At 38.0% G+C, this 25,303-nt stretch overlaps 1 long non-coding RNA gene across 1 annotated transcript; it reads right to left on the reverse strand.

The window, feature by feature from the left end:
- Positions 1-16,096: 16,096 nt before the first annotated feature.
- LOC140322198 (uncharacterized) lies at positions 16,097-20,791 on the reverse strand. The gene is made up of 3 exons (XR_011919167.1): positions 20,726-20,791; positions 19,734-19,820; positions 16,097-17,362 (listed from the first exon to the last, which is right to left on the reverse strand). It is a non-coding gene; the product is annotated as an uncharacterized lncRNA (long non-coding RNA).
- Between the last annotated feature and the right edge of the window lie 4,512 nt (positions 20,792-25,303).

Here is a 25,303-nt window from a genome sequence, read left to right on the forward strand (position 1 = left end):
GGAGAAAAAATGATAAAGGGAACATTAGTTCCACTATGAAAAGTTATCATTTGGCAGGATTTGTATTGCATAAGGGACAGGCGATATTCCTTCTGCATTAAAACATTACTTATCTGTCTGTTTGCTAACTGTTTTAAAAAATTAAGAGTTGCACATGTGCAGCTCCATGTATGATGTATATGTGTGTATATATGTATATATGTGTATCCCAGCATCTCTTGGAGCTGCCAGTACTAAATAAACTACCGTGTGCATGCAGGTGCAATACACATCATTCTGCCAGGCCAATCAAGATGGACAAGGATCAGGAACCTGGAAGAGAACCTAGTAAAGATGACAGCATCCGCAATTAAATGGGGACAAATAAATAGAGCATTTAAAAAATTTCAATCAGGTAGGTACCACCTATAAAGTCATCACCCCCCCCCCCCTCCCCCCTGCAATAAAATACCTGCCTGGTCACCATTGGTCATGTATATGGTGTGTACATCATGTACCTTCCAAGTCCAATCAAGGTGCGCCATGCAGTTGCAGATCATGAAGGAGAACCTTAAGGTCCAATTTACTACTGGTCATTTATCACTCCTTTTTAATAACATATGGTTTTTCAAATCGTCTGCACATGTTAGCATGTGATTTCTGCAGATGTTTTGATTTCTATTGCTGCAAATGGGTTTAGGATATAACATCAGAAAGGCTGTAAGCAGATTTCTGGAAACACATCTCATTCTGTACACAGCCATTATTGTGAGTTATTTGCCAATAATATAATATCAAAAGAATGGAATCTTTGCCCTGTCATTTCCTACTATTCCATGGATAGCCTAAAGCAGGATTACAGTGCTCAATTCCCGGATAAAGCCTGCAGAGGGCGCAATCTCACTGTGATAGAATAAAAGCAATGCAGTGATACAAATAGATCCATTTAATCTCACTCCTCTTAACTGGAAATTTAGTGATGATCAATCCATGCAACTTTATATGTACAAAAACAGACATATATACACAAGTATATGTACAAGAACACAAGTTACCATTTTTTAAGGAAAAACAAACTATTACAATAAATAACTATATGAACAATATACTGACCAAAAACAAGCACAAGTTTTCCACTGTAATAAAATCTTTATCTTCACAGGACCTCCATGTCTGTCCTTACTGTTGGCTAGATCTGCAGGATATCGCTTGGCACACATTGTCCATTCTTTTATACACTTTAGCTACTTTCAAATAGTTCAAAGCAAAATTTCAACTTTTGAGATGATTAGAATAGTGTTCAATAAATGGTCAGGACTCCTATAAAGATAATACAGGCTATGGTCAGAATTGAAAACTATCATTTGTCTTTGGGTAGATCTGTAGCTGACAGACCAAGGGGTGGAGTTTTTTTACAGATTGATATTGTTGGCCCCTAAACTAAGGATGCACCAGCTCCCTCATTCTCTATGGATATCTGATGCTCATCCAAACTCTGTTAGCTTTAAATGGTACTATGATATAAATCTGTATTATAGGTCCAGTAAGTAATGAATAGAAGGAACCTATAAAAGGAAAGACAATTAATCATAACATAATTAACATTAGAGTCAATGTAGCGCTTTTTTTTTTTTTTTTTTGAAATTGAGTTTTTATTGAATTTTTGTAAATATAAACAAGAAGCACAGCAATACAGGTATAGGAGCAATATACATACGGTAGTACAAATAAACATTGGGTGAAGCGGAATACCCAACAATCAAAGTACAAGTCCTCATCCAAGGTAGTAATGTTACTGTCGAGTAATATTAAGTCCAAACTCCAAGTAGAATCCCATCCGGTATTGCTGGAAACAAATCACAATAAAAGAAAAACAAAAAAGAGAAAGGAGGGGGGGGGGGGGGGGAAACATACAAAAAGAAAAAAGAAAAAAAACAGGAGCATATAGGAAGTCAAAATAGTAACCACTATGAACAATAGGAGGAAGGGTAGAGGGAAGGCGGGTGGTCATTATTAGTGAGGTATTCCAGAGCAAGGTGAGCACAACTAATCCCTAAACGTGCAATCGTGCGTAGAAGGCATCCCATGGATCCCAGATCCTTAATGTAGTGCTTTTGATGTTCAGTACCTAGAAATATAATTAGTTTGCTGCAATGCATAAATATATAAAAATGGCATATGAAATAAAACAAGAAAATCATATATCAACTATTATTGTTACATATTTTCAACACATATCATTTTAAGAATGCAATACTTTTTTTTAAATAAATTGGTCCTTTAAATAATGACATGATGGCCTATTAATTAGAAGGTCACCTTAATTGTAGGATATACTGTTACTTTGGCAAGTGAAAGGGATCATTCACTTAGCTTAGTGAATGTAGTGAAAATTCACTTTGCTAAAGATACCCACTTGTGAGCAAAGATATCTAAAAGTATTTTTCCTTGCACATAAATAGATGGTTGAAGTCAGCAAAGTTTTATCTCATTTACTAAGCTAAGTGAAATATTCCTTGCAGACCAATAGTTTACTTTGCTAAGTGAAAACACTAAATTCCATCAGTAAATGAATCCAATTGCTTCTGCAAAGGGCCCACCCAGTGAAATTTGTCGGTGTCTCTTTGAAACTGTCCTTGTTTACCTGTGGCATGAGCAGTTATTTATGTTTTTGCAAAAGCAAATACATAAAAACGAAAGGACATCTAATTAATAAAATAACAAAAACAGCCTGTAATACATATTTTCCTCCAATTCAGATTTTTTTTCCTGCAGTATTTCTTTCTGCCGCTAGATGTCCCCAGTCTTATGGCCAGCATCTGTAACAGAATTTGATTGGCATCACATTGAATGCTAAAGGGTCATGTCTGCATGCCAACACTGAATATACTGACCTACCCTCTATACATTTATTTTCCTAGATTGTAAGCTCTTCTGGGCAGTGTCCTCTCCTCCTCCTGTATCACTGTCGGTATCTGTCTGTCATTTGCAACGCCTATTTATGTACAGCGCTGTGTATTATGTTGGCGCTATATAAATCCTGTTTATTAATAATATTAATAATAATAATAATTTATTGCAAACATATTTAGGCTAGTCAACTGCAACAAAATGTACCAAGATTGCTACAAATTTAGTTTAACCAAGATTTTGCTACATAGCGATAAGCTCCTCTCTCTGTCACTCCGCTTTCTATTTCCTATTAGTATCCTTCTACGCAACACATGAACTGGTTGGCTCCTTGTGCTGCTTATTCATTTTACCTTCCAGACCTGCTGGAAGGCTATGTGGCACCTGTGGTGATGTTGTGGTGCATTTACGGCTACCTCACACCAGGAACCACTGCCTCTTGGGAGACATTACAGGGTAGCATCTCCCTGCAGCAGCCCCATAGGGAATGAATAGGAGGAGCAGTGAGCATTACCAGTACCTGTCATCCCATGTCAAAGGTGCAGGCGCTGGTTCTTGAGAAATTGCAAGTGGTTAGAGTTTGTTCAAACAGGGATAAGTAATAAACAATTTGGCTGGACCTCATATATAATAATCCTTATGAAAGTTACACTACCAATACATATCCCCCCTCCTAATGTGTGATACTTTCCCCACCTTTTAGATTGTAAGCTCTTCTTGGCAGGGTCCTCTCCTCCTCCTGTGTCACTGTTGTACCTGTCTGCCATTTGCAACCCCTATTTATTGTACAGTTCTACGTAATATGTTGGTGCTATATAAATACTATTTATTAATAATATTTATAATATAATATAATGAAACAGTCCTATTTGTGAAAAAGTAAGACACGGATAATCAGTTACTGACCCTGCAATGTCATTATATCTACTAAATCTTATTTGCTTCTCGAGCACAAGAATAGCAATCATGGACAAATTATATTTCTTGTCCAATCAAGGTGTCCAGCAGGAGTGGTAATTATAGAGTCTGGGACAACACTGCCATGGTTTAAATGTTTTGGATTGTTTTTGTAGCTTTTGTTACAATTACTCAAACACCCCCTAGCATTGTTTTCATTTCTACTAATCCTGTTCAGCTTGTTTGGCAAGTAAAAGTGGGAAAAACAAAGAAAAAGGAAATTTAAAAAACAAATATACAAAATACTATAATTACTATATATTACCCACAGAATACAATGTATATTGCAATAGGCTCCTTTTCACCATTATCTTTGCTATTTCAGTGTAACAATAGTCAGTCCCTAATGCTGGTAGTTCAACTAAAAGTCCATTTCGACTAATCACAATTCAGAATTTGAGCATTCTCAGTTCTGATTTACCATTACCATACCTGTTTGGATTGGCTGATCTGTATTGTACCTGGTATTGACAAGTATAGAAATTTCTCGTTAAAAACAAACAATTTCTAAATTAGAATTTCAGAATTCAATCAGATTCCAGATTGATCAAAGCCAGAATGTTCTGAACACTTCTAGTCCCTAAAACTCCTGGGACTCTTCAATATCTAGCGCAGTGTCATACTAAGGGATCAATCCTCACCATAAGCCAGATTCTACTGACTGCAGATGCCAGACCACCGATGGTGTTACCTGTAGTCACAGCAGAAATCAAATTGGGGTAATTTCAGACCTGCCTTGGGGTTGAGCAATTTTGCACAGCTCCTGGTGCCTAGCAAACTTTCAAAAACAGCTTCTGCACATTTGACAGCTGAAAAAAGAAAGAGATACTGGTACCGCTAACTGTCACCCCTATTCATTCTCTAAAGAGATGCTGCTGGGAGAAACTACAAGTAGCATGTCGCCCTAGGCAGCGTTTCACTGGCATGAGGAAGCCTGCACTGCAACATTAATTGGCCAGTGTGAACATAGCCATATTTTTTTGGGGGGAGGAGGATCTACCTACCTGCTCCATTGCTTTGACCAGAAGGAAGTCCCTATTGGGACACAATATAAAAAAATACCAGGGTTTGCATTTTTCAAAACATTGTGTCTGAATATGCCTTAAAGCTAAAGCTTATTTAGCTTATATTTAGCCAGTGGTCCTCATTTCTTCTTTATGCTTTACCAGCATACTAATAAATGATAAAACATAATATTACATAATAAATACAAATGTTATGTCACCTCTGTGCTTTAGTATGCAAGGCAGGCAGATCATGCAAAGTGTGCTGTACATAGCTTTCTGAATACATTACAGCACTTTGCCTTTGAACTCCTCTCAAGAGCCATCAACACAGATGTAACTGAGCTACCTCCGGGAAAAAATAATTCAAATATTACAATGCCATAATGGTTGAAAGTCATCTGGAAGAGGGAGCATTCATGTAGGCTGGTTTTGCATGCATACAACCCTAGGTAATGCTCACATGTAAGTGAAAAGGACAGGCCAGTGAGTCACTGGAAAGAAAAGGACCAGATGATGCCGGAAGTCCTCCAGCCAGCAAGGAAATGAGCCAGGCTCTGACTTGCTGCAGATTTAATAAACACTGTGAGAAGTTCACAGTGTACAAATAATTTAGGATATGCAGTATCAGTAACAAGAGAGGACAACTGTGCAAAACTGAAGAAATGGCTGGAATGTAGTTTTCAGCATCCCTTGTATGCATTTTCCATTTTGAATTTTCCAACTTTTGCACCAATATGTTATATCCGAATGCTGTACAAAGTTCTTTTCCTGAGAGTAGACATTTCTGTTTTTCTATTTCTTATAAGCAATGTGTCAGCTCTTTTCTGCTGTCTTTGCAGAAGTGCAAATATTTGGTATTTTGTTATATGCAATCATTTGTTGTGTATTATCCCATACAGGTAGTCCCCATGTTAAGGAAATCTGACACACGGACGACTCCTAGATACGAACAGGGGTTCCCTGCTCGCTTGCATGCAGGACGGAGGCTTGATAGGGGGGAGGGGCGGTTTGCATGACTTTCAAAAGAAATATTTTGCTAAACACAGCTGAGGTTGTGGGTGATCTTAAGAGTGGAGCTGATCTGTAACATCTTGTAAATCTTTAATGACCAAGACAAACTTTGCAGTTTTCTTTTTGCAAAGCACAGCTTGCTCAGAAAGTTAATGAATATCTGGGCTCCGTTGTTTGTGATTAGTTAACAGTGAGGATTTTATACAGTACCTGACACCATGCTGCCTAATAATATTTTGAGACAAACATCTGTCCTAATTGCATTTATTTAAAAAATGTACCTGTTCCAACTTACATACAAAGTCAACTTAAGAACAAACCTACAGTCCCTATCTTGTATGTAACCCGGGGACTACCTGTATTGCATGAAGGTGCTGGGAATTTTACTTGGAAATACCCTCAAATACACTAATAACATTGCAGAAACGTTATACTTCAGCACAAAGCATGCTGCACCTTATGATGGTGTTAAAAAAATAGGAATTATCCAGTTTTGGTTGCTTTGTGGTGCATTGGCAGCACATTCAAAATGCAAGTTCATTAATGCATTGCAACACAGCACACAGTATGAAGAAGTCTTTAAACTTTCCACATTAAATCATTATTATACTATATCCTCGAGCCTACATAAGTGAAAATATGATGAAATAAATAAAAAGCATAATTTAAAACATTTGGTTAATGCAGATTTAAATATTTGAACATATGTACATTAGCTCTATATAACAATGTAAATGATGAGATATAAAAAAACAGATAAAAAAAGAAATGGATGGCACTTCCATCATATAATGTATTTGCTCGCTCTACAAGCATTCCATTGTATGTCAGGTTGATGGTATTGTACACAGGTCAAGAGAGAATAGAATGATAACGCTTTCTCATGTGGTATCATTATGCCAGGTGACACTGAGAAGGTGATGGACAAGGCTAGGTGTCTGCAGAGTGTGCAGCAATGGCCTTGCCCATGGGAAGAAGTGCTCTTGGGATTGGCGTCTGTATGCAGGCCGTATGCTTTCGCTTAATGCTGGTATTTCCTGTCCTCGGCCTGCATGTCAGGAGCAGGAAGGAGCACGGTCTGCAGAGCATTGCAGGGTGGCAGAGGCTGCCCAGCCTTTGATCCCAGCCTTACATACCAGACGAAGCTGTGTTGGGTTTGGGGATTTGCTGGGATGAGCAAGTGATTATTCCTCCTGGAAATTGCGCTGCCACTGACATTCCTGTGTGTCGGGACCTAAATCCATCCATTCAGAGCTAATAAAACAAGAGCAGAAGTCTGGAATGGAATGAGAGAGAGAGAAAAGACAGGAGTAGCAAGAGCAGAGGCCAGCAAAGAGCATCTGTCACCTGCAGTCTCCAAACATGACCCTCTATATCAGGGGTGCCCAACAGGTGGATCGCAATGTACACATAGATCCCAAAGACAACGCAAGTAGATTGCGGAGCCCTGTCTTTCAATTCCAAGTTATTAATTCCAAGTTTTTATTGTTGGTAGATCATTTTGACTTGGTCACTTTAAAAGTAACTCACAAACCAAAAAAAGTGGGCACCCCTGTCCTATATCAATTATTTGTCAGTGGCCAGATACTACACCACTAGAACTTGTCAATTTATTTATATTTTCCACAAATACAAAAAGTCACATCTGTCAATTTTTAAAAGGTTGTACCCCATCAAGAAATAGGAATTCTCTTTGCTAGGGGATATTCAAACATAGAAGAATTTTGGGGGTAAAAAGACCATTTGCTGTATTAAGTTTGCCCCTTTCTGGATTTTTTGTTGGGTCTTTGTTTTTATTTGCTTTTTAAATTTTTTTTTGTTGGAAAAAAGAGAATCACTTAACACAACACATGGGAGCCTATTGGAAGCCAGAGATGAACACAGAAGTTCTCTTCTCTTCTGTCCTACCACAGCAATAATCATTCTTAAAAGTATATCTAAAGCCAATATACTGTACTGTACATATATCCAAAAGGACATTTCCCTTCTTTTGCCATGTGTCCTAGAGTCCTCCAGGGTAAGGTGGGTGGGCATAGGCAGGTAGCTTGTGGAATAGCACAGCATTAGTGTTAAAAAATGAAGAGTGGGCAGGCATGTGTAGGTGTTGGTGCAGTGTTACTGGTGGATATCACCAGGGAGAGGTAGGTGGGCAGGAACAGGCAGAAATTGGATGGAGCAATTATTCATTAGTAGTGAATATTTTATTATCAGTAGAAAATAAGTCAGTCAACTTCTACCCTTTGATGTGAACCTAATGTCCCTTTCTTTTTCAGTGTTTCCAAAGTTTTCATTTAATAAAGCTAGCTATGCATTTTTGTTTTTTATTGTGTAGCAGGGTGGTTGGACTTGGGTGAGGAGGCATTTTTAAAAAGATGCTTGGTAATAAACACATCAACATACCAATAAATGATCTACAGGGAAGTGTTATGGCAGCTGCCTGAAGTAGGAGGAATTTCTTCTACAAATCAGTGGATAGAATTGAGAACGTATTAAAAGAAATCTCTTCAAACAATATTTTACATTATCATGTTCGTTGGACTAGCTACCTTTTACTAGGAACACTTAGGGATCTGTTTATAAATGTTCCCAAAGTTCACACAACTTTCACAGATTTATATTTTATTCATTTATGAAAATGTGAAAATTATGTAAAAACATTTATATCTACAAGTAGAACCAATAAAGTGTAACTATGGGCCAACCTGTCCAGCAAGTTTCAATGATTGGGTTAAACCACAAGACTCTCTATGGGTGCTTATACCAGTACACACTTCATTCAGAATTTTTGCTACAGAACTAAAAGCTTTTCACCCTATTACATAGACTGGAAAATAATTATAAAAATATTAAATATGTATTGAATTTACACTTTGACTATTGTAAGATGATAATTGCCATATTTATAAAAGTTGCTGATCAGGCTTATTGTCACTTTATAGTTTGCCAGGAAACTTAGAAAGCGGTGATTTTGTATCTTCAAAATTTAGAGGAACAGTTTAGTAAATGCAGCTATATCCTGAATTCTCCTGCATTGGAAAAGCAAGATCTCCTATCTGTTAGGTTGTGCTTGTTGAGAGTTCATGATATAATGGAAGAACTCTCTGTTGATATACATGGAACTCAAAATAAATATCTTACCATGTGGTTTTATTGGCACCGATTCTTATATATACCAGAGTATAAATGCTACATGGACCCACCACTTAATCACCTTCTTGCAAATGCACTGATATATGGTATTGTATTATGTTGTTTGACTTTAGAGAAAGGTTGACCTTCCTGGACCCCTTATAATGATCTTCAAAATTGGGGGACTCTCCTTTTCATGTATACATCTTTTGCATATATAGACTATTTTATGCCCTATAGTCTGATCTTCATTGTCTTATGGAAATGCTATACCTTGATAAAACTGTTCATATCCTATTTCCAAGAAAAGCAGAGAACAGACAGTTCGACAGAAAAATAATTGTTAATGAAATTTTTAGCAAACAGTCTGTTCATTCTTTTAAAAATGGCACCCAGGTTTACATTCTTAGTATGACCATATGACAGGGATTTCTATTGTCCTTCCTGTTGGAAGTTTTATTTTATATCATAAAGAGTATACATGGAGGAATGATCAACACTCACAGGAGTGAGCTTCCTCAGAAACTCAGAACTGGAAAACCAAGAGTTCTGATCGACCCAAAGCAAATAGGGAGTATGTGAGTGATTCAATATGCAGTTCTAGCTTCTTAACCTGACAAAACACCAGTTTTGGGTTGCTTGACCCGTTAGTAGTTTCTGCTTTATAACCATTGGGGAATACAATCATACCAATTTTAGTCTAAAATACATATTACATAATATAGCATTCTAGTTTACAACCTCTGACTTTTATAGAATTCTAAATTTACAAAAGTGAACTGTTAATCATCTGTTGTTATAACCAGCTCTAGCAGATTGGGAATTTTATTCTTCTCTGTCACCCTATGGGGGGCTGTCCGGAGCTAAGGTTACAAGCAGGGTGCAAACAAAGACAACAGCACCCACTTGCATGAACAGACATAAAATTTTGCTGTTCGGTCACTGGGGATCTATAACATCGGCGTAGCCTTTCCCATGATTGTGGTACATGCAGGATTAAACTTTCACACATCTGTCACAGAGCATCCCATCAACATGAATAAGCATTGTTTAATTTGTTACCAGAGTTATCTAAGCTTGCAAATCTAAATGCAGCAGGATCTTTGTATAAACAACAGTCTGTCTGCCATTAGATCACACATTTTCTGTGTGGGACACTGCTGTGCAAGGCAAAAGCACCCCAGCTCTGACTATGTGCAGCTTTACTTGGTAAAGGTTTGGAAAATCACTAGACCTCAAGGGTCAGACTGGAAGATTCCCAAGACTATATGCAAATTAATTTCATTTAAAACATGGCAAGAATATGGTGTCCACCAAAACTCTGGGTAAGGAGCTGAGTGAATTTATTTGTAGGTATTTTTTTTAACCAAAACCATATGTTAGATAGGACTGTTCTTGAAAATCCCCATCCTTACGCTAACCCATAGTTGATCCCCAACTCTATCAGTGATCCACCTTGTAACCCTAAAACTTACCTTCCCCACAAATTAATCCCCCTTGTAACCCTAAATTAATTTGTATACATGTGCTGTTAACCACCCCCACCCACCCCATTCCTAGTACTATGTTGGCAAGAGTTTGACAACCCCTTTGCCATGAGTGAGGTTAAGGTGCAGTTCTTCCTTCAAGATAAGGAAAAGCAACCTCGTGGGCACATGCAATGTGACGCTTGCAGGAACTGCAAAGTGATTAAGTCCAAAATTGCCAACTATTCGGGGTTGTGGTTGAGCCTATGGTACTGTAGAATGCTACAGTCAACCACAAGTCTGAAATGCCCCTAAAACCAGCTCACTAACCTGCAACAACAACTTTTACACAATCACTTTCCTTAACCACAACTCTCACATTAATCCTGCTTGTACCCCAACCATAAACCTAACCCTCCCTGTAGTCCCAACACACATAATAATCCTGCTTGTACCCCAGCCATAAACCTAATTCTCCCAGTAGTCCCAACACACATAACAATTCCTGTTTGTACGCCAACCATAAACCTTATTCTCCCAGTAGTCCCAACACACATAATAATCCTGCTTGTACCCCAACCATAAACCTAACTCTCCCTGTAGGCCAAACAGACATTATAATCCTGCTTGTACCCCAACCATAAATCTAACCATCCCTGTATGCCCAACACAAACAATAATCCTGCCTGTACCCCCCAACTATGAACCTAACCCTCCCTGTAGGTCCAACACACACAATATTCCTGTTACTCTGTAAACCCAACCTTAACACTATTTTACATTAAGCCTCCTTGCAACTCACTTAACAACTTAACACTCACACTAATCCTCCTTGTACCTTCAACCCCAACACTACCTTTATCTGCAACCCCAACCTTTTCAGTAATATTCCAATTCAATGCAAACCAAAACCTATCCTACCCTGTAGCCCCAACATATACAACAATGCTCCCTGTAATCCCAGCCATAACATTAACCCATCCTCCAGCTAACCCTTCTTGTGACCCATCCTTAAGACTAAACTCCACTTAACACTAACTCTTCCTGCAACTCCCACCGTCACACTTACCCCAAAGTTACTTTTGAAGGGGGGAGGCAAACCAGACAATAGCCCAGGACACCCAACTTCTCTAGAGCCCCAAGTGAGAGAACGGCAGGGAGTGCAGGAAGCTGGAATGGTGTACTTAATATTTGCCCCCACTTAATATTTTCTCAGGGCACCATTTTGTCTAAAACCATCCCTCACACTTTGATTGTAAAACAAGTTTGCTGAAGAATTCTATCTTGGCTGAATGTATTTATCATGATAAACTAATGTGTGTGTGGTAGATTTGAAAATGCCCGTAACCTCTATACATGTTTGCATTTTTTTCTGAAGCTCAATTCATTCATTTGGAAATCTATTGACCTTTGTCATCCAAGTGACTGAACTTGTCTTGTCTTTGTCTATAAACCAGGTGTGACAGGCTAATATGTAAAAAAGGAAGGGAATGTGTGCTGTAAGCACAATCCGGCTTTTGCACATGACACAATCTTTAGCTCGTGTCACAGTCAGATGCTCAGTGCTTTTTGATGGCAACACCTGTGGGAAGCATAGCTAAGTGCATGAAGGTCCTCTCCCATATCTTGGCAATGCCTTCTAACCAAGAACAATGCAGATGTGCTGCACACCTGAGACTAAGCAGAATTGTTTGAGTTTTTGGCAATGTTTAAATGCATTAAATGTGTTAAAGTCACGTCTAACTAATAAATTCAATTTTTATTAGACAAATTATCAGTGGGTATCAAAGAAAAAGTCAGTTTTAGCCAATAATAATATTTTTTGTTGATGATGGTGGGTTACTGAACGCTTTTGCCACTCAAAACATTTAAGTTGGTGTTGGTGATAGCTCATAGTAAAATATGTGTTGTCCCATCTTACTGTAATACACAATAATGCATTACACTCTTTGTTTGTCACCTATTTATTATATATTAAAACAATACACATGTACAGTAGGTGCTAATCAGGGACAGATTTCCAATAAGCCCACCTAGCCCTAACTCTACCCATCAAAACGTACTGCCCTGTTACATATAACTGTTAGCTTCCCTTCCATGAACCCCAAAAGCTGGCCTACACAACCCCAATTTCTCAGGAATGGGGAGATGTGGAGACCTGAAGATGTAGCAGTATGAAGAATCCACTGGCTGTGTCACATGAATTGTATTTCTCTAGAAGTAGCCATTGGGGCGCAAAGAAGGGTAGCAGCTACCCATAACTTACAGGAAACATTGTTTGGTACACTAGTTTCTGCTTTTGGGTTAGTAATGATGAGTAGGGAGCAATATTTGACTGGCCAGCACTGTATGATAGCTATAATTTTGCTTCTTTTATGCTGGGGAGAAGGGGAGGGGATGATACGCACCAGCTCCTGGCCTAGGGGAGCCAAAAGTTTATTCTAGTCCTGGTGATGATGGGCCTGCAATGCACTTCAATACACTGCACAAATGTGTTGGCAGCTCACCCTTAATGAATGGTCTGCCTTAACACTTTGATGTGCAAGCATGCCAAATGTCCATGCAGTATACAATGGAATGATGGAATGGACAGGTTTAAAGGGGGTCTTAAAGTTAACAAAAAGTACGTAGGCCCCTTTCAGACGGGCAGTCTAAATCAAAGTTATTGGCTGCTCCTCAGTGCCCCTGTATGTGCCCAGAAGCAGTTTTTACAGTCAACCATAATGCTTTGTTGTATGTTTGAGTGCAGTTGGAGTGTGGTTTACTGAAATGCAAGGGATGATTGAACATCTACAGTCCTCCGGTAACAACAGCAACACAACCACAACTCAACATGCAGATAGAATGCATCCCCATTTTAGTCAGTGGAATTGGTTGTACACACAAGAGTGGCAGGAAGCTAGATGTTCATGCAGGAACTGCACTGCAAAGCTCTGCAATTGCATCAAAAGCAGAACTGAGTACAAGCATGCATAAAATGGTTCCTAACCACGTGGTGGTGGTTGATCAGGAGGTTTGACGCTCATCTGATGGTGGTTTCTATGTATGACCTTCTTATTAAAATGGTAGATTCCTGGCAATCCTCTAAACGTTATAACTGTCCAAGACCACAATCACGAAGAATAAAATCAGAACTCCTAATTTTTATATTCACTCCAGGTCAATGTCCTGGAAAGCACTAACATTAGCATGGCAACCAGACAGCTAGTTTTTTCTACTGTGGAGATCAGCATATATTTTTTAATAGAACAGGCAAACCTTATTGAGAGAAAATTTCACTTTGCAAGAGATAATTCATTTAGCGTAGTGAATGTGGTGATAGTAACTTTGCAAAGAATAACCAATTACATGCAGGGAAAATTAAAAAAAAAAATTTGGATGGTCAAATTAGCAGAACTTCATCTCATAGCTGTAGTTCATAGTAACATGATTTGCAAATGAAGGCATCTCTATCCTTGACGCCAATATTTACAGAGGGCTGAGGCATCTACTTGATACATTTCCCAGATATTAGATCAGATAATAAGGTAATAGTAGCCTTAAAGAAAAACTAAACCCCGCAACACCACCTGATCCCGTAACCTCTATTGGTATCGCTATCTTCTTCTTTCTCCTGACTGATTGGTAATCAGGCAGCTAAGGATGATTTTTGCAGAAAGGACATCCCCTGACCCTTTTTGCAATACAGCCCTGTCTGATCCCAGGTTTTCACTGCTTTAATTTTTGAACTACATTATAGCAAATTTACGCTTACATCTTTACTTTGTGTATTCTTCACACTTCATCAGCTGGACACTAGTTCAAACACCACTTTAAAAACGCAAGAGGGGGTGCAGAGGAGTGAAGAGTCTCCCAGGGCCAAAGTTTTTACTTTAAACATTATAAAAGTAACTTAACTTTAACTTTATATAGAGATGACTCATTACTCAGCACGTCCTTTGTTATGTTACTAAAATTTTATATTATATATTTATAATTATAATGTATTCATTTGATTTAAAATTCTAATTATTATCAATCCTTATTTAATATTAGTCTTACAAAATGTTGCTTAACCAAAAATTGGGGAAATCAAAGTATTATCTCCAGAAAGTATTTTGTATAGTAACACCCAGCATACCCATGATTTGTAATACTAACATTAACCTAAAAGTACTTACCTTAAAAAGAGTTCCTTTAAGTGTCTTATCATATGATAATAACTTGTTCTTTTAGTGCTAGCAGAGTGGTAACTATTTCATTGGTGAATCCAGATACATTCATGCAACTTACAAAAGCCCCAGAATGACTTCCTCTAATGAAATTTCCCCCAGAAAACCACCATCATAGCAAGCATACTGACACCTTGACTGTCAGCTTTATGGCATTAGATTTGATCCATTAAGACACTATCGTTGGAGATTTTGACAAAATGGAAAGGGAAATAAAATTGAGTGAACCCATGGGGACATTAAAGCACCAGGCATGATGGTGGCAACTATGGACCGCCCCTGAATAATTTACGGGTTCAAAAACAGCCATATGGAATGTGAGAAGATATAACTGTTTATCAGCACATAGCACTGTAGCGATCACCCTAACTGTACATAAATACAATACAATACAATTACATAACTAGTTTAGATTTTTTTGTTTGTTTTTTTTTTTGGCAAAAAAACACTTCCTTTTTTTGTATATTATATTGCTAATTATTTTTGATCAGTTCGCTTTAGACATATTTGTCATTGTGTTCTCAGTTTTTACAACATCCTCAGGTTCAGTTGTCAGTTTTTTAAAATTGTATTATTTATTTATTTATTGTACATAAGTGAACATCTTAACAGGTTACACTGTTCACTATTTTGCAGCATTGGACAAATATAACCTTTATTTTGGCTGTGGAATGTGTGCAGTGAAAGTTTGTATGTCTGAATAAAGTATAATTTCTTTACTGTGTCTTCAGTCACTGTGTTCCTTAAATGTAACAGCGCTGTCTTTGCTTTGTCATCCTTCATGAATAAAATATTGACCTCTTTATAAAGCCTGCTTCCCTCACCTGAGGCTTTTTTGGACAATAGGAATCACAGATGTACAGATTTAATGTATTTTATAAAGTTCAGATAGATCCTCCACTTGCTCTGCGACCAGCATATTTAAAGTTATTCCCAAAGTAGTATTTTCAGATGAAACTTGTTTGAACTACTTACTTTTCCCATTGCTCAAGTATTAGGATCTGAATGAGATCTCTCAGACCATGTCTGCTTACCTGTCAGGGGATTCTCACTATTGCTGCTGTTTTTATTCACGTTATGGGGAATGCAGCAAGAGAGAGGACTGACTTGCTTTGTAAAGTGGAGGCCATGTTGTTGTAAAGTGCATGATAAGTTGCAGGTTGATCATTTTCTGCTAAGGTTACCCAATCATTTTTTCTTTGAAAATGCTAGCTGTCTGGTTGCCCTTGGTCTCAGTACTTTGGAACAAGCATATATCCAATAATGAATAAAAAAGCCATTGAATTAGCAAAACAGAAAACTTTCTAGCATTTCCTAAGAAACCCCTAGTAGTAGCAGCCTGATATGTTCTTAGCACATGTTTCCTTTACCATTTAAACATGTTAAATATATTTCAGTTTAGAAGAGAAAGAAACAGAAAGAAATATATGTGATAAATGAGTAGTTTATTTGTTGTTCATAAACATGAGTTTTTTACAAGGAAGAGAATGGTAGATACTGACTTTCTAGGATCGGAACCATTTTTTGGACTATATATGAGCACAGACAAAGCAATCAACGTGGAGCATCCTCACTCTTCTGCCATCTGTCACATACAAAAATCCTGCTGATGTAATAAAAAATTTAGCAAACTTCAATATTTATTGTTATCATATGTTCTACTGTATTTTGCATTAATGGTTGGCTTGGTGGCTAGCACTTTCAGTCAGGGTGCTACCTGCATGCGGCTTGAATGTCCTCCCTATGTTTGTGTGGGTTTTCTCTGGGCGCTCCAATTTCCTGTTACACCCTAAAAAACAACTAGTACGGTATTGGCTTACCCTACAAAATTGGCCTTAAATTATATTAGGGACATATGACTATGGTGGCTCATTGGAGTGTCAGTTCATCTGAAAGGCAGTCGGTGACTTGACTATGAACTCTGTACAACATGGCTAATATGTTGGCACTGTATAAATAATGTATTACATAATAATATAAAATGCTTCAAAATATGTTGGTGCTCTACAGATATATAATAAAAATCTGCTCATGGAGTGGCTGAGCTAAAGTTTTGAGAATATAAAATTTAGCAATTAGAGATCAATTTAAGACCAGCAATTTATTAGACCAGTGTTTCTCAACATGGGTTCTGTGGTACCCTAGGATTCCTTCCTAGGCTGCTAGGCGTTCCTTGAGCAATGAGCAATTTGTGACTCTCAATGACCAATGATTTTTATGGCTGTAAGGGTGACATGTTTCCCAATGCCCAGCAATATAAAGGGCATTCTTCCTACTGAGCATCCAGTTATTTTAGAAAAGGTTTGTTAAGACTTTAAATTTATTTCAAAAGTTCCCCCATGTTAATAAGGTTGAGAAACATTGCACTATACACATTATAAAGAGTAATTCTTTATCTTTTTCAGTAAAAGATGCATGCTGGTATGCTTTATTGATCTCTCAGGAACTCTAGCTGACCACTTTCCCCTCCAAAGTGCCCAAATTTGCCCTTCTAAATTTGTTACAGAGCTAGAGTCTCACCTTTCCTGCTGCATTCCGTATCTTCCACAATAGCAAAAGAAATGCTGATTGTAAGGGACAGTAGTTGAATCAAACTGGAATCCATGCAGGGATTCTTACTCTGGACTCCATCCAGAAGGAAGGTGTTTGAGTCCAGTATTCCAAATCTGATCCACCAGCATCTACTCAAAATCTGCAATAACATGAGTGAAATGACTCTTTAGGAAACATAAAGAAGCAGTTAAAGTGTGTTACATTGCATTAAATACTTCCAGCATTCTGAAAATGAATCTAGACATTAAATCATTGTAAAGAAAAAAAGAGTATATTGTATGAAGAAGATCAACATTTAAAATAGAGTAAAATGTCTGACTTGCTACGGTGGATGAGAGTTGTTTGGAGAAAGGCCAGCGTTTTTCATTCCTCAAATCACCTGGGTCAGCTTCAAAGCAATTGCTCTTCAAAAAGTTATGTGGTATGCAGAGACATTATATAACATTATATAAAATCAACATGTATCTGGATAACAAGAGAAACCTGACAAGGAAATGTAGACTAGTCATTTAGGATCTTGGTATTCCTGTAAAAAAAAGAATGACACCAGCAAAATACTTTCATAAAATAAAACTTTTAAAAAATTGAACTTTAGGCAGAATATTTCTTCTCTGAGTCTTGCATTGCAGTAACGCTGGGCCATCTTCTCAACGTCAAGTCCTCCTTGCCCTCACCTCGGGTGGCATCCTATAGATGTGAGTGGCAGTCACACAGCCTTATCAGTTCTCCGTCCAACAGTTAATGATAGAAAGCTGGGCTGGAAAAGTGATAAGGAAGTGATACTGGCATCTGATGATGATCTTCATGGCTCTGGCATTCTAAAATATTCCAATGTTCTTCATGCACCAGCTGCCAATCCATTTAGGCATTTCGGCATAGGATCAGGACATACACATTCTAATTTATAATGTCCCTGTGACATCCTTTGCATGCTGGCAGCTATGGATTAGCCAATTGTGTCCCCTGCAGCTCTCCTTTGAGTCCTTCAAGTTTTATATTTCTAGTACTTATGCTATGATATGAATATATCTCCCAACTCCACACCCTGCCCATTCATACCTCCCTTGCTTGCATGTGCCCTCCCCCAGCTGCCTGCCATTGGCTGGGCCCCTGCACTCTGCCTGGGGTCATCTGCCGAATCGTGACATTCCAATTCACTGACACTCTGCCCCGTTCCATAAGTACAGGGAGGAGCAACAGCAACCAAAATGAACTTCTTATTCTGCATTAAGAGGGGATTTTATTTGGGGATCAATAAGCACGAGCAGGAGATTTTCTAAGTCATCCGCCTATTATGTTTAAAAGTAAAATTTAAAATATTAAAAGATAGATACATAGATATTAGATGCTTTCCAACATAAAAGAAAAATCTTTTATCCAGTTCATTGTTCTTTGGCCTCGAAAGATAATGTCAGATATGCCCCAAGAATCTCTGACCTAACATGTCACAATCCGTAGACTTACACAGAGCCCAGGGAGTTCCCGATCATTCCTCTGGCTCTTTCATGTGTCCTTAATAGAAACCATAAAAGAAACACATTGTTTTTACATGCCTCATGCAACAGAGAAGCAGGGCCTTACCTTCTCAAATATTTTAGATTATTAGCTAGAATACCTCTTAGTAGAGCTCATTTTTGGAACCTCTTCCTGCTTGATGAGCCTAGATCTGTTTGAGCTTAGATAAACTGGTTTGCTCAGCTGTACTGCAATATGTTTCCAACATGTGGACAGCTCAGGGCTTTACATTTACTTCTTGGAGCAATAAAGTAGATGAGTTGCAATGGCTGTCCTATCGTAGTTCAAAATCAAATTCAGGGACAATTTGCTACCAAGACATGGAGAGGTTCTCCTTCAAAAAAGAGCTAATTTGCTCTGAAACATCCGCTTGCATGGGACTTTTATTTACTCCTGGGCTATTATAACATCTGCCAGGTTAATGTCTGCTTGTCGTTTGTTTCTATAGACTTTACTTAATTACCTTTTATACCTTTTTTATTGTTGTTTGTTATTGCTTAAAGTATCTTCTGATTTAATTGAAACCTATACCTAACTACCTTTTCAGCATTTTCATTATCGGTCGGTTTTCACAATCAGATTATGGTAAATTGTGCATGGAAGTCTAACTTTAAGGTTATTTGTTACCCAACTATAACAGGAATGCAATTTTTTCCAGTTGGGATAATATATAAGCCTAACTCTAGCTATAGTTTTAGATTAGTATGGATAAGGATAATAATGTGTTTTATACACTACTCTCATCTCTTCTAAAACTAATTGTTACTTTTTTACTTTATTTTGCCCATCAGGGTATATATGAAACTCCTACTCTGTTTGTCATTTGTTTTCAAGTTTTTGTTAAGTACTGTTTCTGTTTTTATTTGGTCACATTCAAAGTCTGTATTCTTTTTGTAATATGTATGCAATTTTTGATTTCTGTTTTGTATTTCTGTATATTGTATTTGCTGATTTGATTCACTTTAAATAAAGAATTAAAAAAAAATGTGTTTTACCTTTCGTCTTTTACTTGACGGTTGAAAAATCTTTACCTCCTGCAGCAGGTCCCCCTTCCCACTGCTATGGTTAACTGCTGATTTTGCCTAAAGAGAATAAGGTGATATACTAATTACAGCCATAGTAATCTGATAAAAGTGTCATATTTGTCTAAGTGAATCATCTTACACCCAACACCAGTCCCCCAGTGCTGCTGGACCCGTTGGAAGTCATCAGGCCTTCCATTGCTTTAGTTAAATAGTATTTTGTAAATTATTTCTTTACCAGCATGCTGCAGGGATTAATGATGCACGGGATGAAGTTTTCTTGCTATGTGTTTTTGCATTCTCTATAAAACGCTTTGACACAACTAAACTAACCAACTTGCTGCAGATTAAAAGCATTAGTGAGTCAGGTTGCAAAACATTTCCTGAGAAATTCACAGTAGGAATACTTCTCCTGGTTTTACATTCTCCACCTATACAAAAACTTATTTCTTAAACACAGTTATGTGTACAACTGTTGAAATTATTTGTCCCAGCTATGTTTTTTTTGGACTTTTAGGAAAACTAACGCAAATGTATTTTTGGAGGTGGGATATGGACCCTTTTGGCCCAAACAATGATGAAAAAAGATTAGAGTTTTCAGCAAAGCAGTCCCAGCTCTGTCCATGCTGTTCAGGAAACACTGCGGATATTCTAATAATAAAATGTTTGTTTAGTTCAACCAAATGCCAACAGATTTAAAAGAGTTGCTTCTGTTTAGTTGAGTTGGTCTGCTACTTGATTACTGTGCTGTGTAGGTTTCTCCTTGTCTGATGCATGATCAATCTGATAACATATATAACATTAACCTTACACATCCCACCAATACCAAAACATTGCTGGACCCTAAATATAGCTACAATGCCTAACCCTAACCTTCTAACCACAGACTACAAAACTAAACTAATCTAATCCCTAACTTAATCTTAATCCCAATACGAAACTAAACCCCATAGCTGGCCACCTACTTTATCCTGTGCTTGATGTAGCAAACCAGACACCCCATAGGTCCGTGCAAAATAGGCAAAGCACAGATGTGCTGCAAATCATGCTGCAGAATCAAATAGGGTGTGTGCAATTCCTGTTAGGAAAAGTAACAAGACTCTCTACAGATAAGAAACACAAAATCATGCCCCAAGCACCTGGACTGAATTCCTGTAAATGGGGTAGCCTGCATACTTCCCACATCTGTACACTTTACATCTAAATTCTATTTTATAGAAATATTATTGTATGACTGATGACCAAAAGGAAATCATGGGTTTTTTTATGACATATAACACTAAATTTATTGGTGCAAGATATTAAAAATAAAAGCACTCCACTAGAATCAATGCAACATACAAGATTCTTTACTGAGTCCATGAAATTACCACTTCATCCCCTACCTTCTATTTAGTAGGGGCAATACAAAGGACTTTAAAATGTCAATGGTAGCAACCTTTGGCAGCCAATCAAAAATGTTTTTTTCACTGATATCACTACAGTAAACTAAAACTTGAATAGTGGCTATTGGTTATTGGGCTCTGAAAGATTTAAAGCATCCATGACACCATGGTCCAATGCTTGGGCAAGGGTTGGAACATTTGAAACTTTTTTATGAGGCAGTAACTAGTGAACTTAACAATGGAAACCCTCATAAGCGTACAAAAGATTTTATATTGTAATTAAGCTGAAAATCTTAAAACCTGAAGGTTACAGATCCTGTCCTGCTTCTAAAGGTTCTTGACAGCTGTCCAAAAGGGGAATTGCTTTTCACCAATTGCATTTCACCAATCAGACACACAACGGTTACTTAATAGGGATTTTTAACCCTTCGTCCAAAACATATTGGTCATCCAAAACATAAACTTTAAGCGAACTTGTTAGTCCAGTAATTTTGTTCAGAGACACAAGTTGGATAACTTTTATTAAAGCTGCATAAAAGATCAGTGTTTGTTACAACTGCTGGGGGACAATTTGTTAGAAGAGTTAGTATTTAAAGACTGCTCTAAATCTGGGGTTAACATTTGATGTTTAGCAGCAGAATTGGTGCCTGAGGGGATTCATTCTGGTTGCTGCACATATTTTCTTCCTCTTGTAACTGTTTAATTCTGGGGTCGGTCAGCCATGAAACAAAAAAAAAAAGTTTGATACCTTCCATAGTGGACTGAGCTGATGCATGGGACCTTTACTTTCCTTACATGGTACTATATGTTTATCATCTGTCTTTACTGACACTTAGTTAATCTCTTGTCAAATAATAATCCCTCTCCAAACCCCTCTAACCCAACACCTTTTTTTCTTACCCCTTTCCCTACATTTTTCCAAACATTGTTGCCAATCAAACCCCTATTATCCCCTTCCTAAGCATCCGTTGATGGCATTGTCATGTGGGGTCCCACCCTGCCGCTTGCCTCTTTTTTTTAAGCAGCTCCACACCATTGCAATTTACCTAGGAACCTCCATTTCCTTTACATTTGCTGACTGGTGAGGTCCTTTCTAAAAATTTGCGATTGTGATTCACTGCATGTGAAAGCTGTAAGTGACCAACACGGTGTCACAGGTCATTGCTTATCTCTCTCTAGAAAATGCTAGTTGCCGGGCTGGCATGCTGGTCCAATAATTTTAAAAACATAGTTGCTGGCACAGAAAAAACTTTTGAGGGGCCTTGTCTTCACTGACTGCATGATTGTTTCAGATAAGTGATTTGGAAAGTTTTGGCTAGAGAGATAGCCAGACAATAAACATTTATAAACAGTGGCTGCCCAAGTGATCTCCTTACTACGGCTTTTCTTTTAAGGCCAGTTTTAAATACCATGTATTTTCTAAATATTTTCCTTACACTTCAGTTATTATTCTATTATGTCCCATAATGAAAAAATAGTTCTACCACATGTAACTGCACCATGTAATGTAAGCTGGGGTTCATCTGTAGGATTTGTTTCACATACACAGCATAACAGAAGCGATAGTAACAGATTTGTTTGTAATTGGACTAATCCCACATGACCATATTTTACGCCTACAAAAAATGAAGAATTATTAATAATATTGGGGGAAAATATTTCAAACTATGTGGACAGTGAATGCAAAAATGTTTGCAAAACCACACAAAAAATATCCTGTAGGCAACAGTTTTTAAAGATGATCCCTGGGCAAATTCGAAATCCTTTAAAAAAAGAATTCCTCTGTACTCAGCTAAAGTCCTGCTCATGACACTGCGGGCTCCTTTTGAGGACGTCCTTGCCATCCATGCAGAATGTGGACACTTATTATCCAGAATTGGAGTGCTCTCAGGATCCGGGGGAGGGTGTAGCTGGAATGATATCAGCACAAGGGGACTATAGAGGGTCTATATAGCTTGGGTGCACTCAGCACCGCTGAATTAGCCCACTCACCTAGTGCAAGCTCTGGCAAGGAACAGATTTGGATGGAAAATTTAGGTGTCTCTATCATTTTTCACAATGCAAAAAGTATGGGTTAGAGGGGGGTGTATAGAATAGGAGTCAATGTCATAATGATGGGGCCACCAAGCAATTGTTGGCTGTCAATTACTAAACTGCACTCAACAACAATTCAAAATGGGAATCTGATTCATATACAAGAGTGAGTTTGCACGAAATGCCTTTACAAATCAAGATATGCTGATTGGCACTTCGAAGCACCTTGCCAACGAATATGCACTATACTGCAAAAAATGCTCCTTTTTAATGCATTAGGTAGCCCATTCAAATGAATAGGCTGCCTTAACAACACACACATTACTGCTCACCATAGCACACGCATTGTAAAAATATGAATGGGCCCTAAATAAGCTTTGTGATATTTAAGTATACTATAAGCGTGATAATGCTGATTTCTAAACAGATATAAGACACAAATGAATGCAGATCTGTGATTATTAATACATCAAATTCATTATTTAAAATGAATACAGTGTAAGTACCTGATTTTCACCTGGTATTAACCTTGTAGCAGAGGGCTGGAGTCGGAGACAAACAAGCAGTGCTAACAGCCAGTTCATATGCCTTCAAGAAGCATGCTGATAGGAGAAAAATGCAGGGTGACAGAGACATAAGCTCATCATTGTTCTACTTCTCATTTTACTGTCCATTCACAGGCTGGGATGGGTCTGGTACAATTTTGGATTGAAAGCAAATGGTCATCAGACTGAGGACATCTAGTGTCAAAAATGAAGTACTGCAGTGGGAAATCCCTGAATTCAATATGAATATTATTATAAATATTAATAAACAGGATTTATATAGCGACAACCTATTATGCAGAGCTGTACATTAAATAGCGGTTGCAAATGACAGACGAATACAGACAGTGATTCAGGAAGAGGAGGACCCTGCCCCGAAGAGCTTACAATCTAGAAGGTAGGGGAATTTACACACAATAGGATGGGAGATAGGTAGTGGTGGGAAGTAGTGATGTATATTGCAGTAAAAGCTGGTTTTGCTATAATATGGCTGTCTGTGACTTGCTGGTAATCATGTTGATGGTTAGGGAGGATTTCTACTCACTTCCTATCATGCTGTTGGGGCAATGAAAAGAGTTCTCCTTGGCAGGGACACAGACAGTAATGAACATATCACAGATATGTTAACTGTTGCACATCCAATCAAAAGCAAAAGACAAAAAACTGAGTTGGGCTTTTAGAGGTACCTGTCTAGTAAAGTTCACCTACAATCCTGGAAATGTTGAAGAAAAAACAGTATAGCTTCTCAGCCTTGTTATTTGCTGATCCACTTTTTCAATACTCAGTAAAAGAAAAGCCATTCCATTTGCACAAGGAATTGCAGACATCTGAACAGTGCTTGCAACACTCCGGAAACATATGCGTGAAGAATTTGGAACTCCTCAATGACCAATGCTAACTGGTTCCAGAGACACAGAAGGGAAATTGTTATATGGAGCCAGATAACTAACAATTCTTTTTATGTGTTCTGCACTGTTGTACCATCACTGAACAGGGCTCAGGTTATTTATGGTGTCTGATAAAAAATATGCCCTTATTACAGCTGTACACCAATTCACCAAAATAACTCTCTCTCTGCAAATTTGTTTCCTGGGCCGGTGTTTTATGTGAAAGTACAGTGGTCATTCCCACTGGGTTGTTAGTGATCCACCAAGACAGATTGATGAAGGATGTTGGCTATACATTATTAGCTTAATAATGTAGCACATGATTAGCCCATACTCATATCACTAACTGTCTCTTAAAGGGGCTCAGGATCTAATGTCCCTACCATAGTCGATATCATCATACCACAGTCTAAAGATTTTAAGGATCTCAATTTTTGAGGGAAAGCTGATCATCCTAATTGCATGTTCTTTTGGAATGTGGGAGGGAAATGGAGTACACAGAACATACAAACTCCTTGCGCATATTGTTCTGGCCAAGATTCAAACCTGTGACCTAATACTGCAAAGGCCAGAGTGCTAACCTCTGAGCCACCATGCTGTACAAGAACCTGAAAAGCTGTGATCGTCTCCAGTGCTAGCGTGTGTACATTAGAGCAGTAGTCGCCAACCGGTGGTCCACAAGAAAATTTTGG

Source organism: Pyxicephalus adspersus, chromosome 2, assembly GCF_032062135.1.
Source record: "Pyxicephalus adspersus chromosome 2, UCB_Pads_2.0, whole genome shotgun sequence".
NCBI lineage: Eukaryota > Metazoa > Chordata > Amphibia > Anura > Pyxicephalidae > Pyxicephalus > Pyxicephalus adspersus.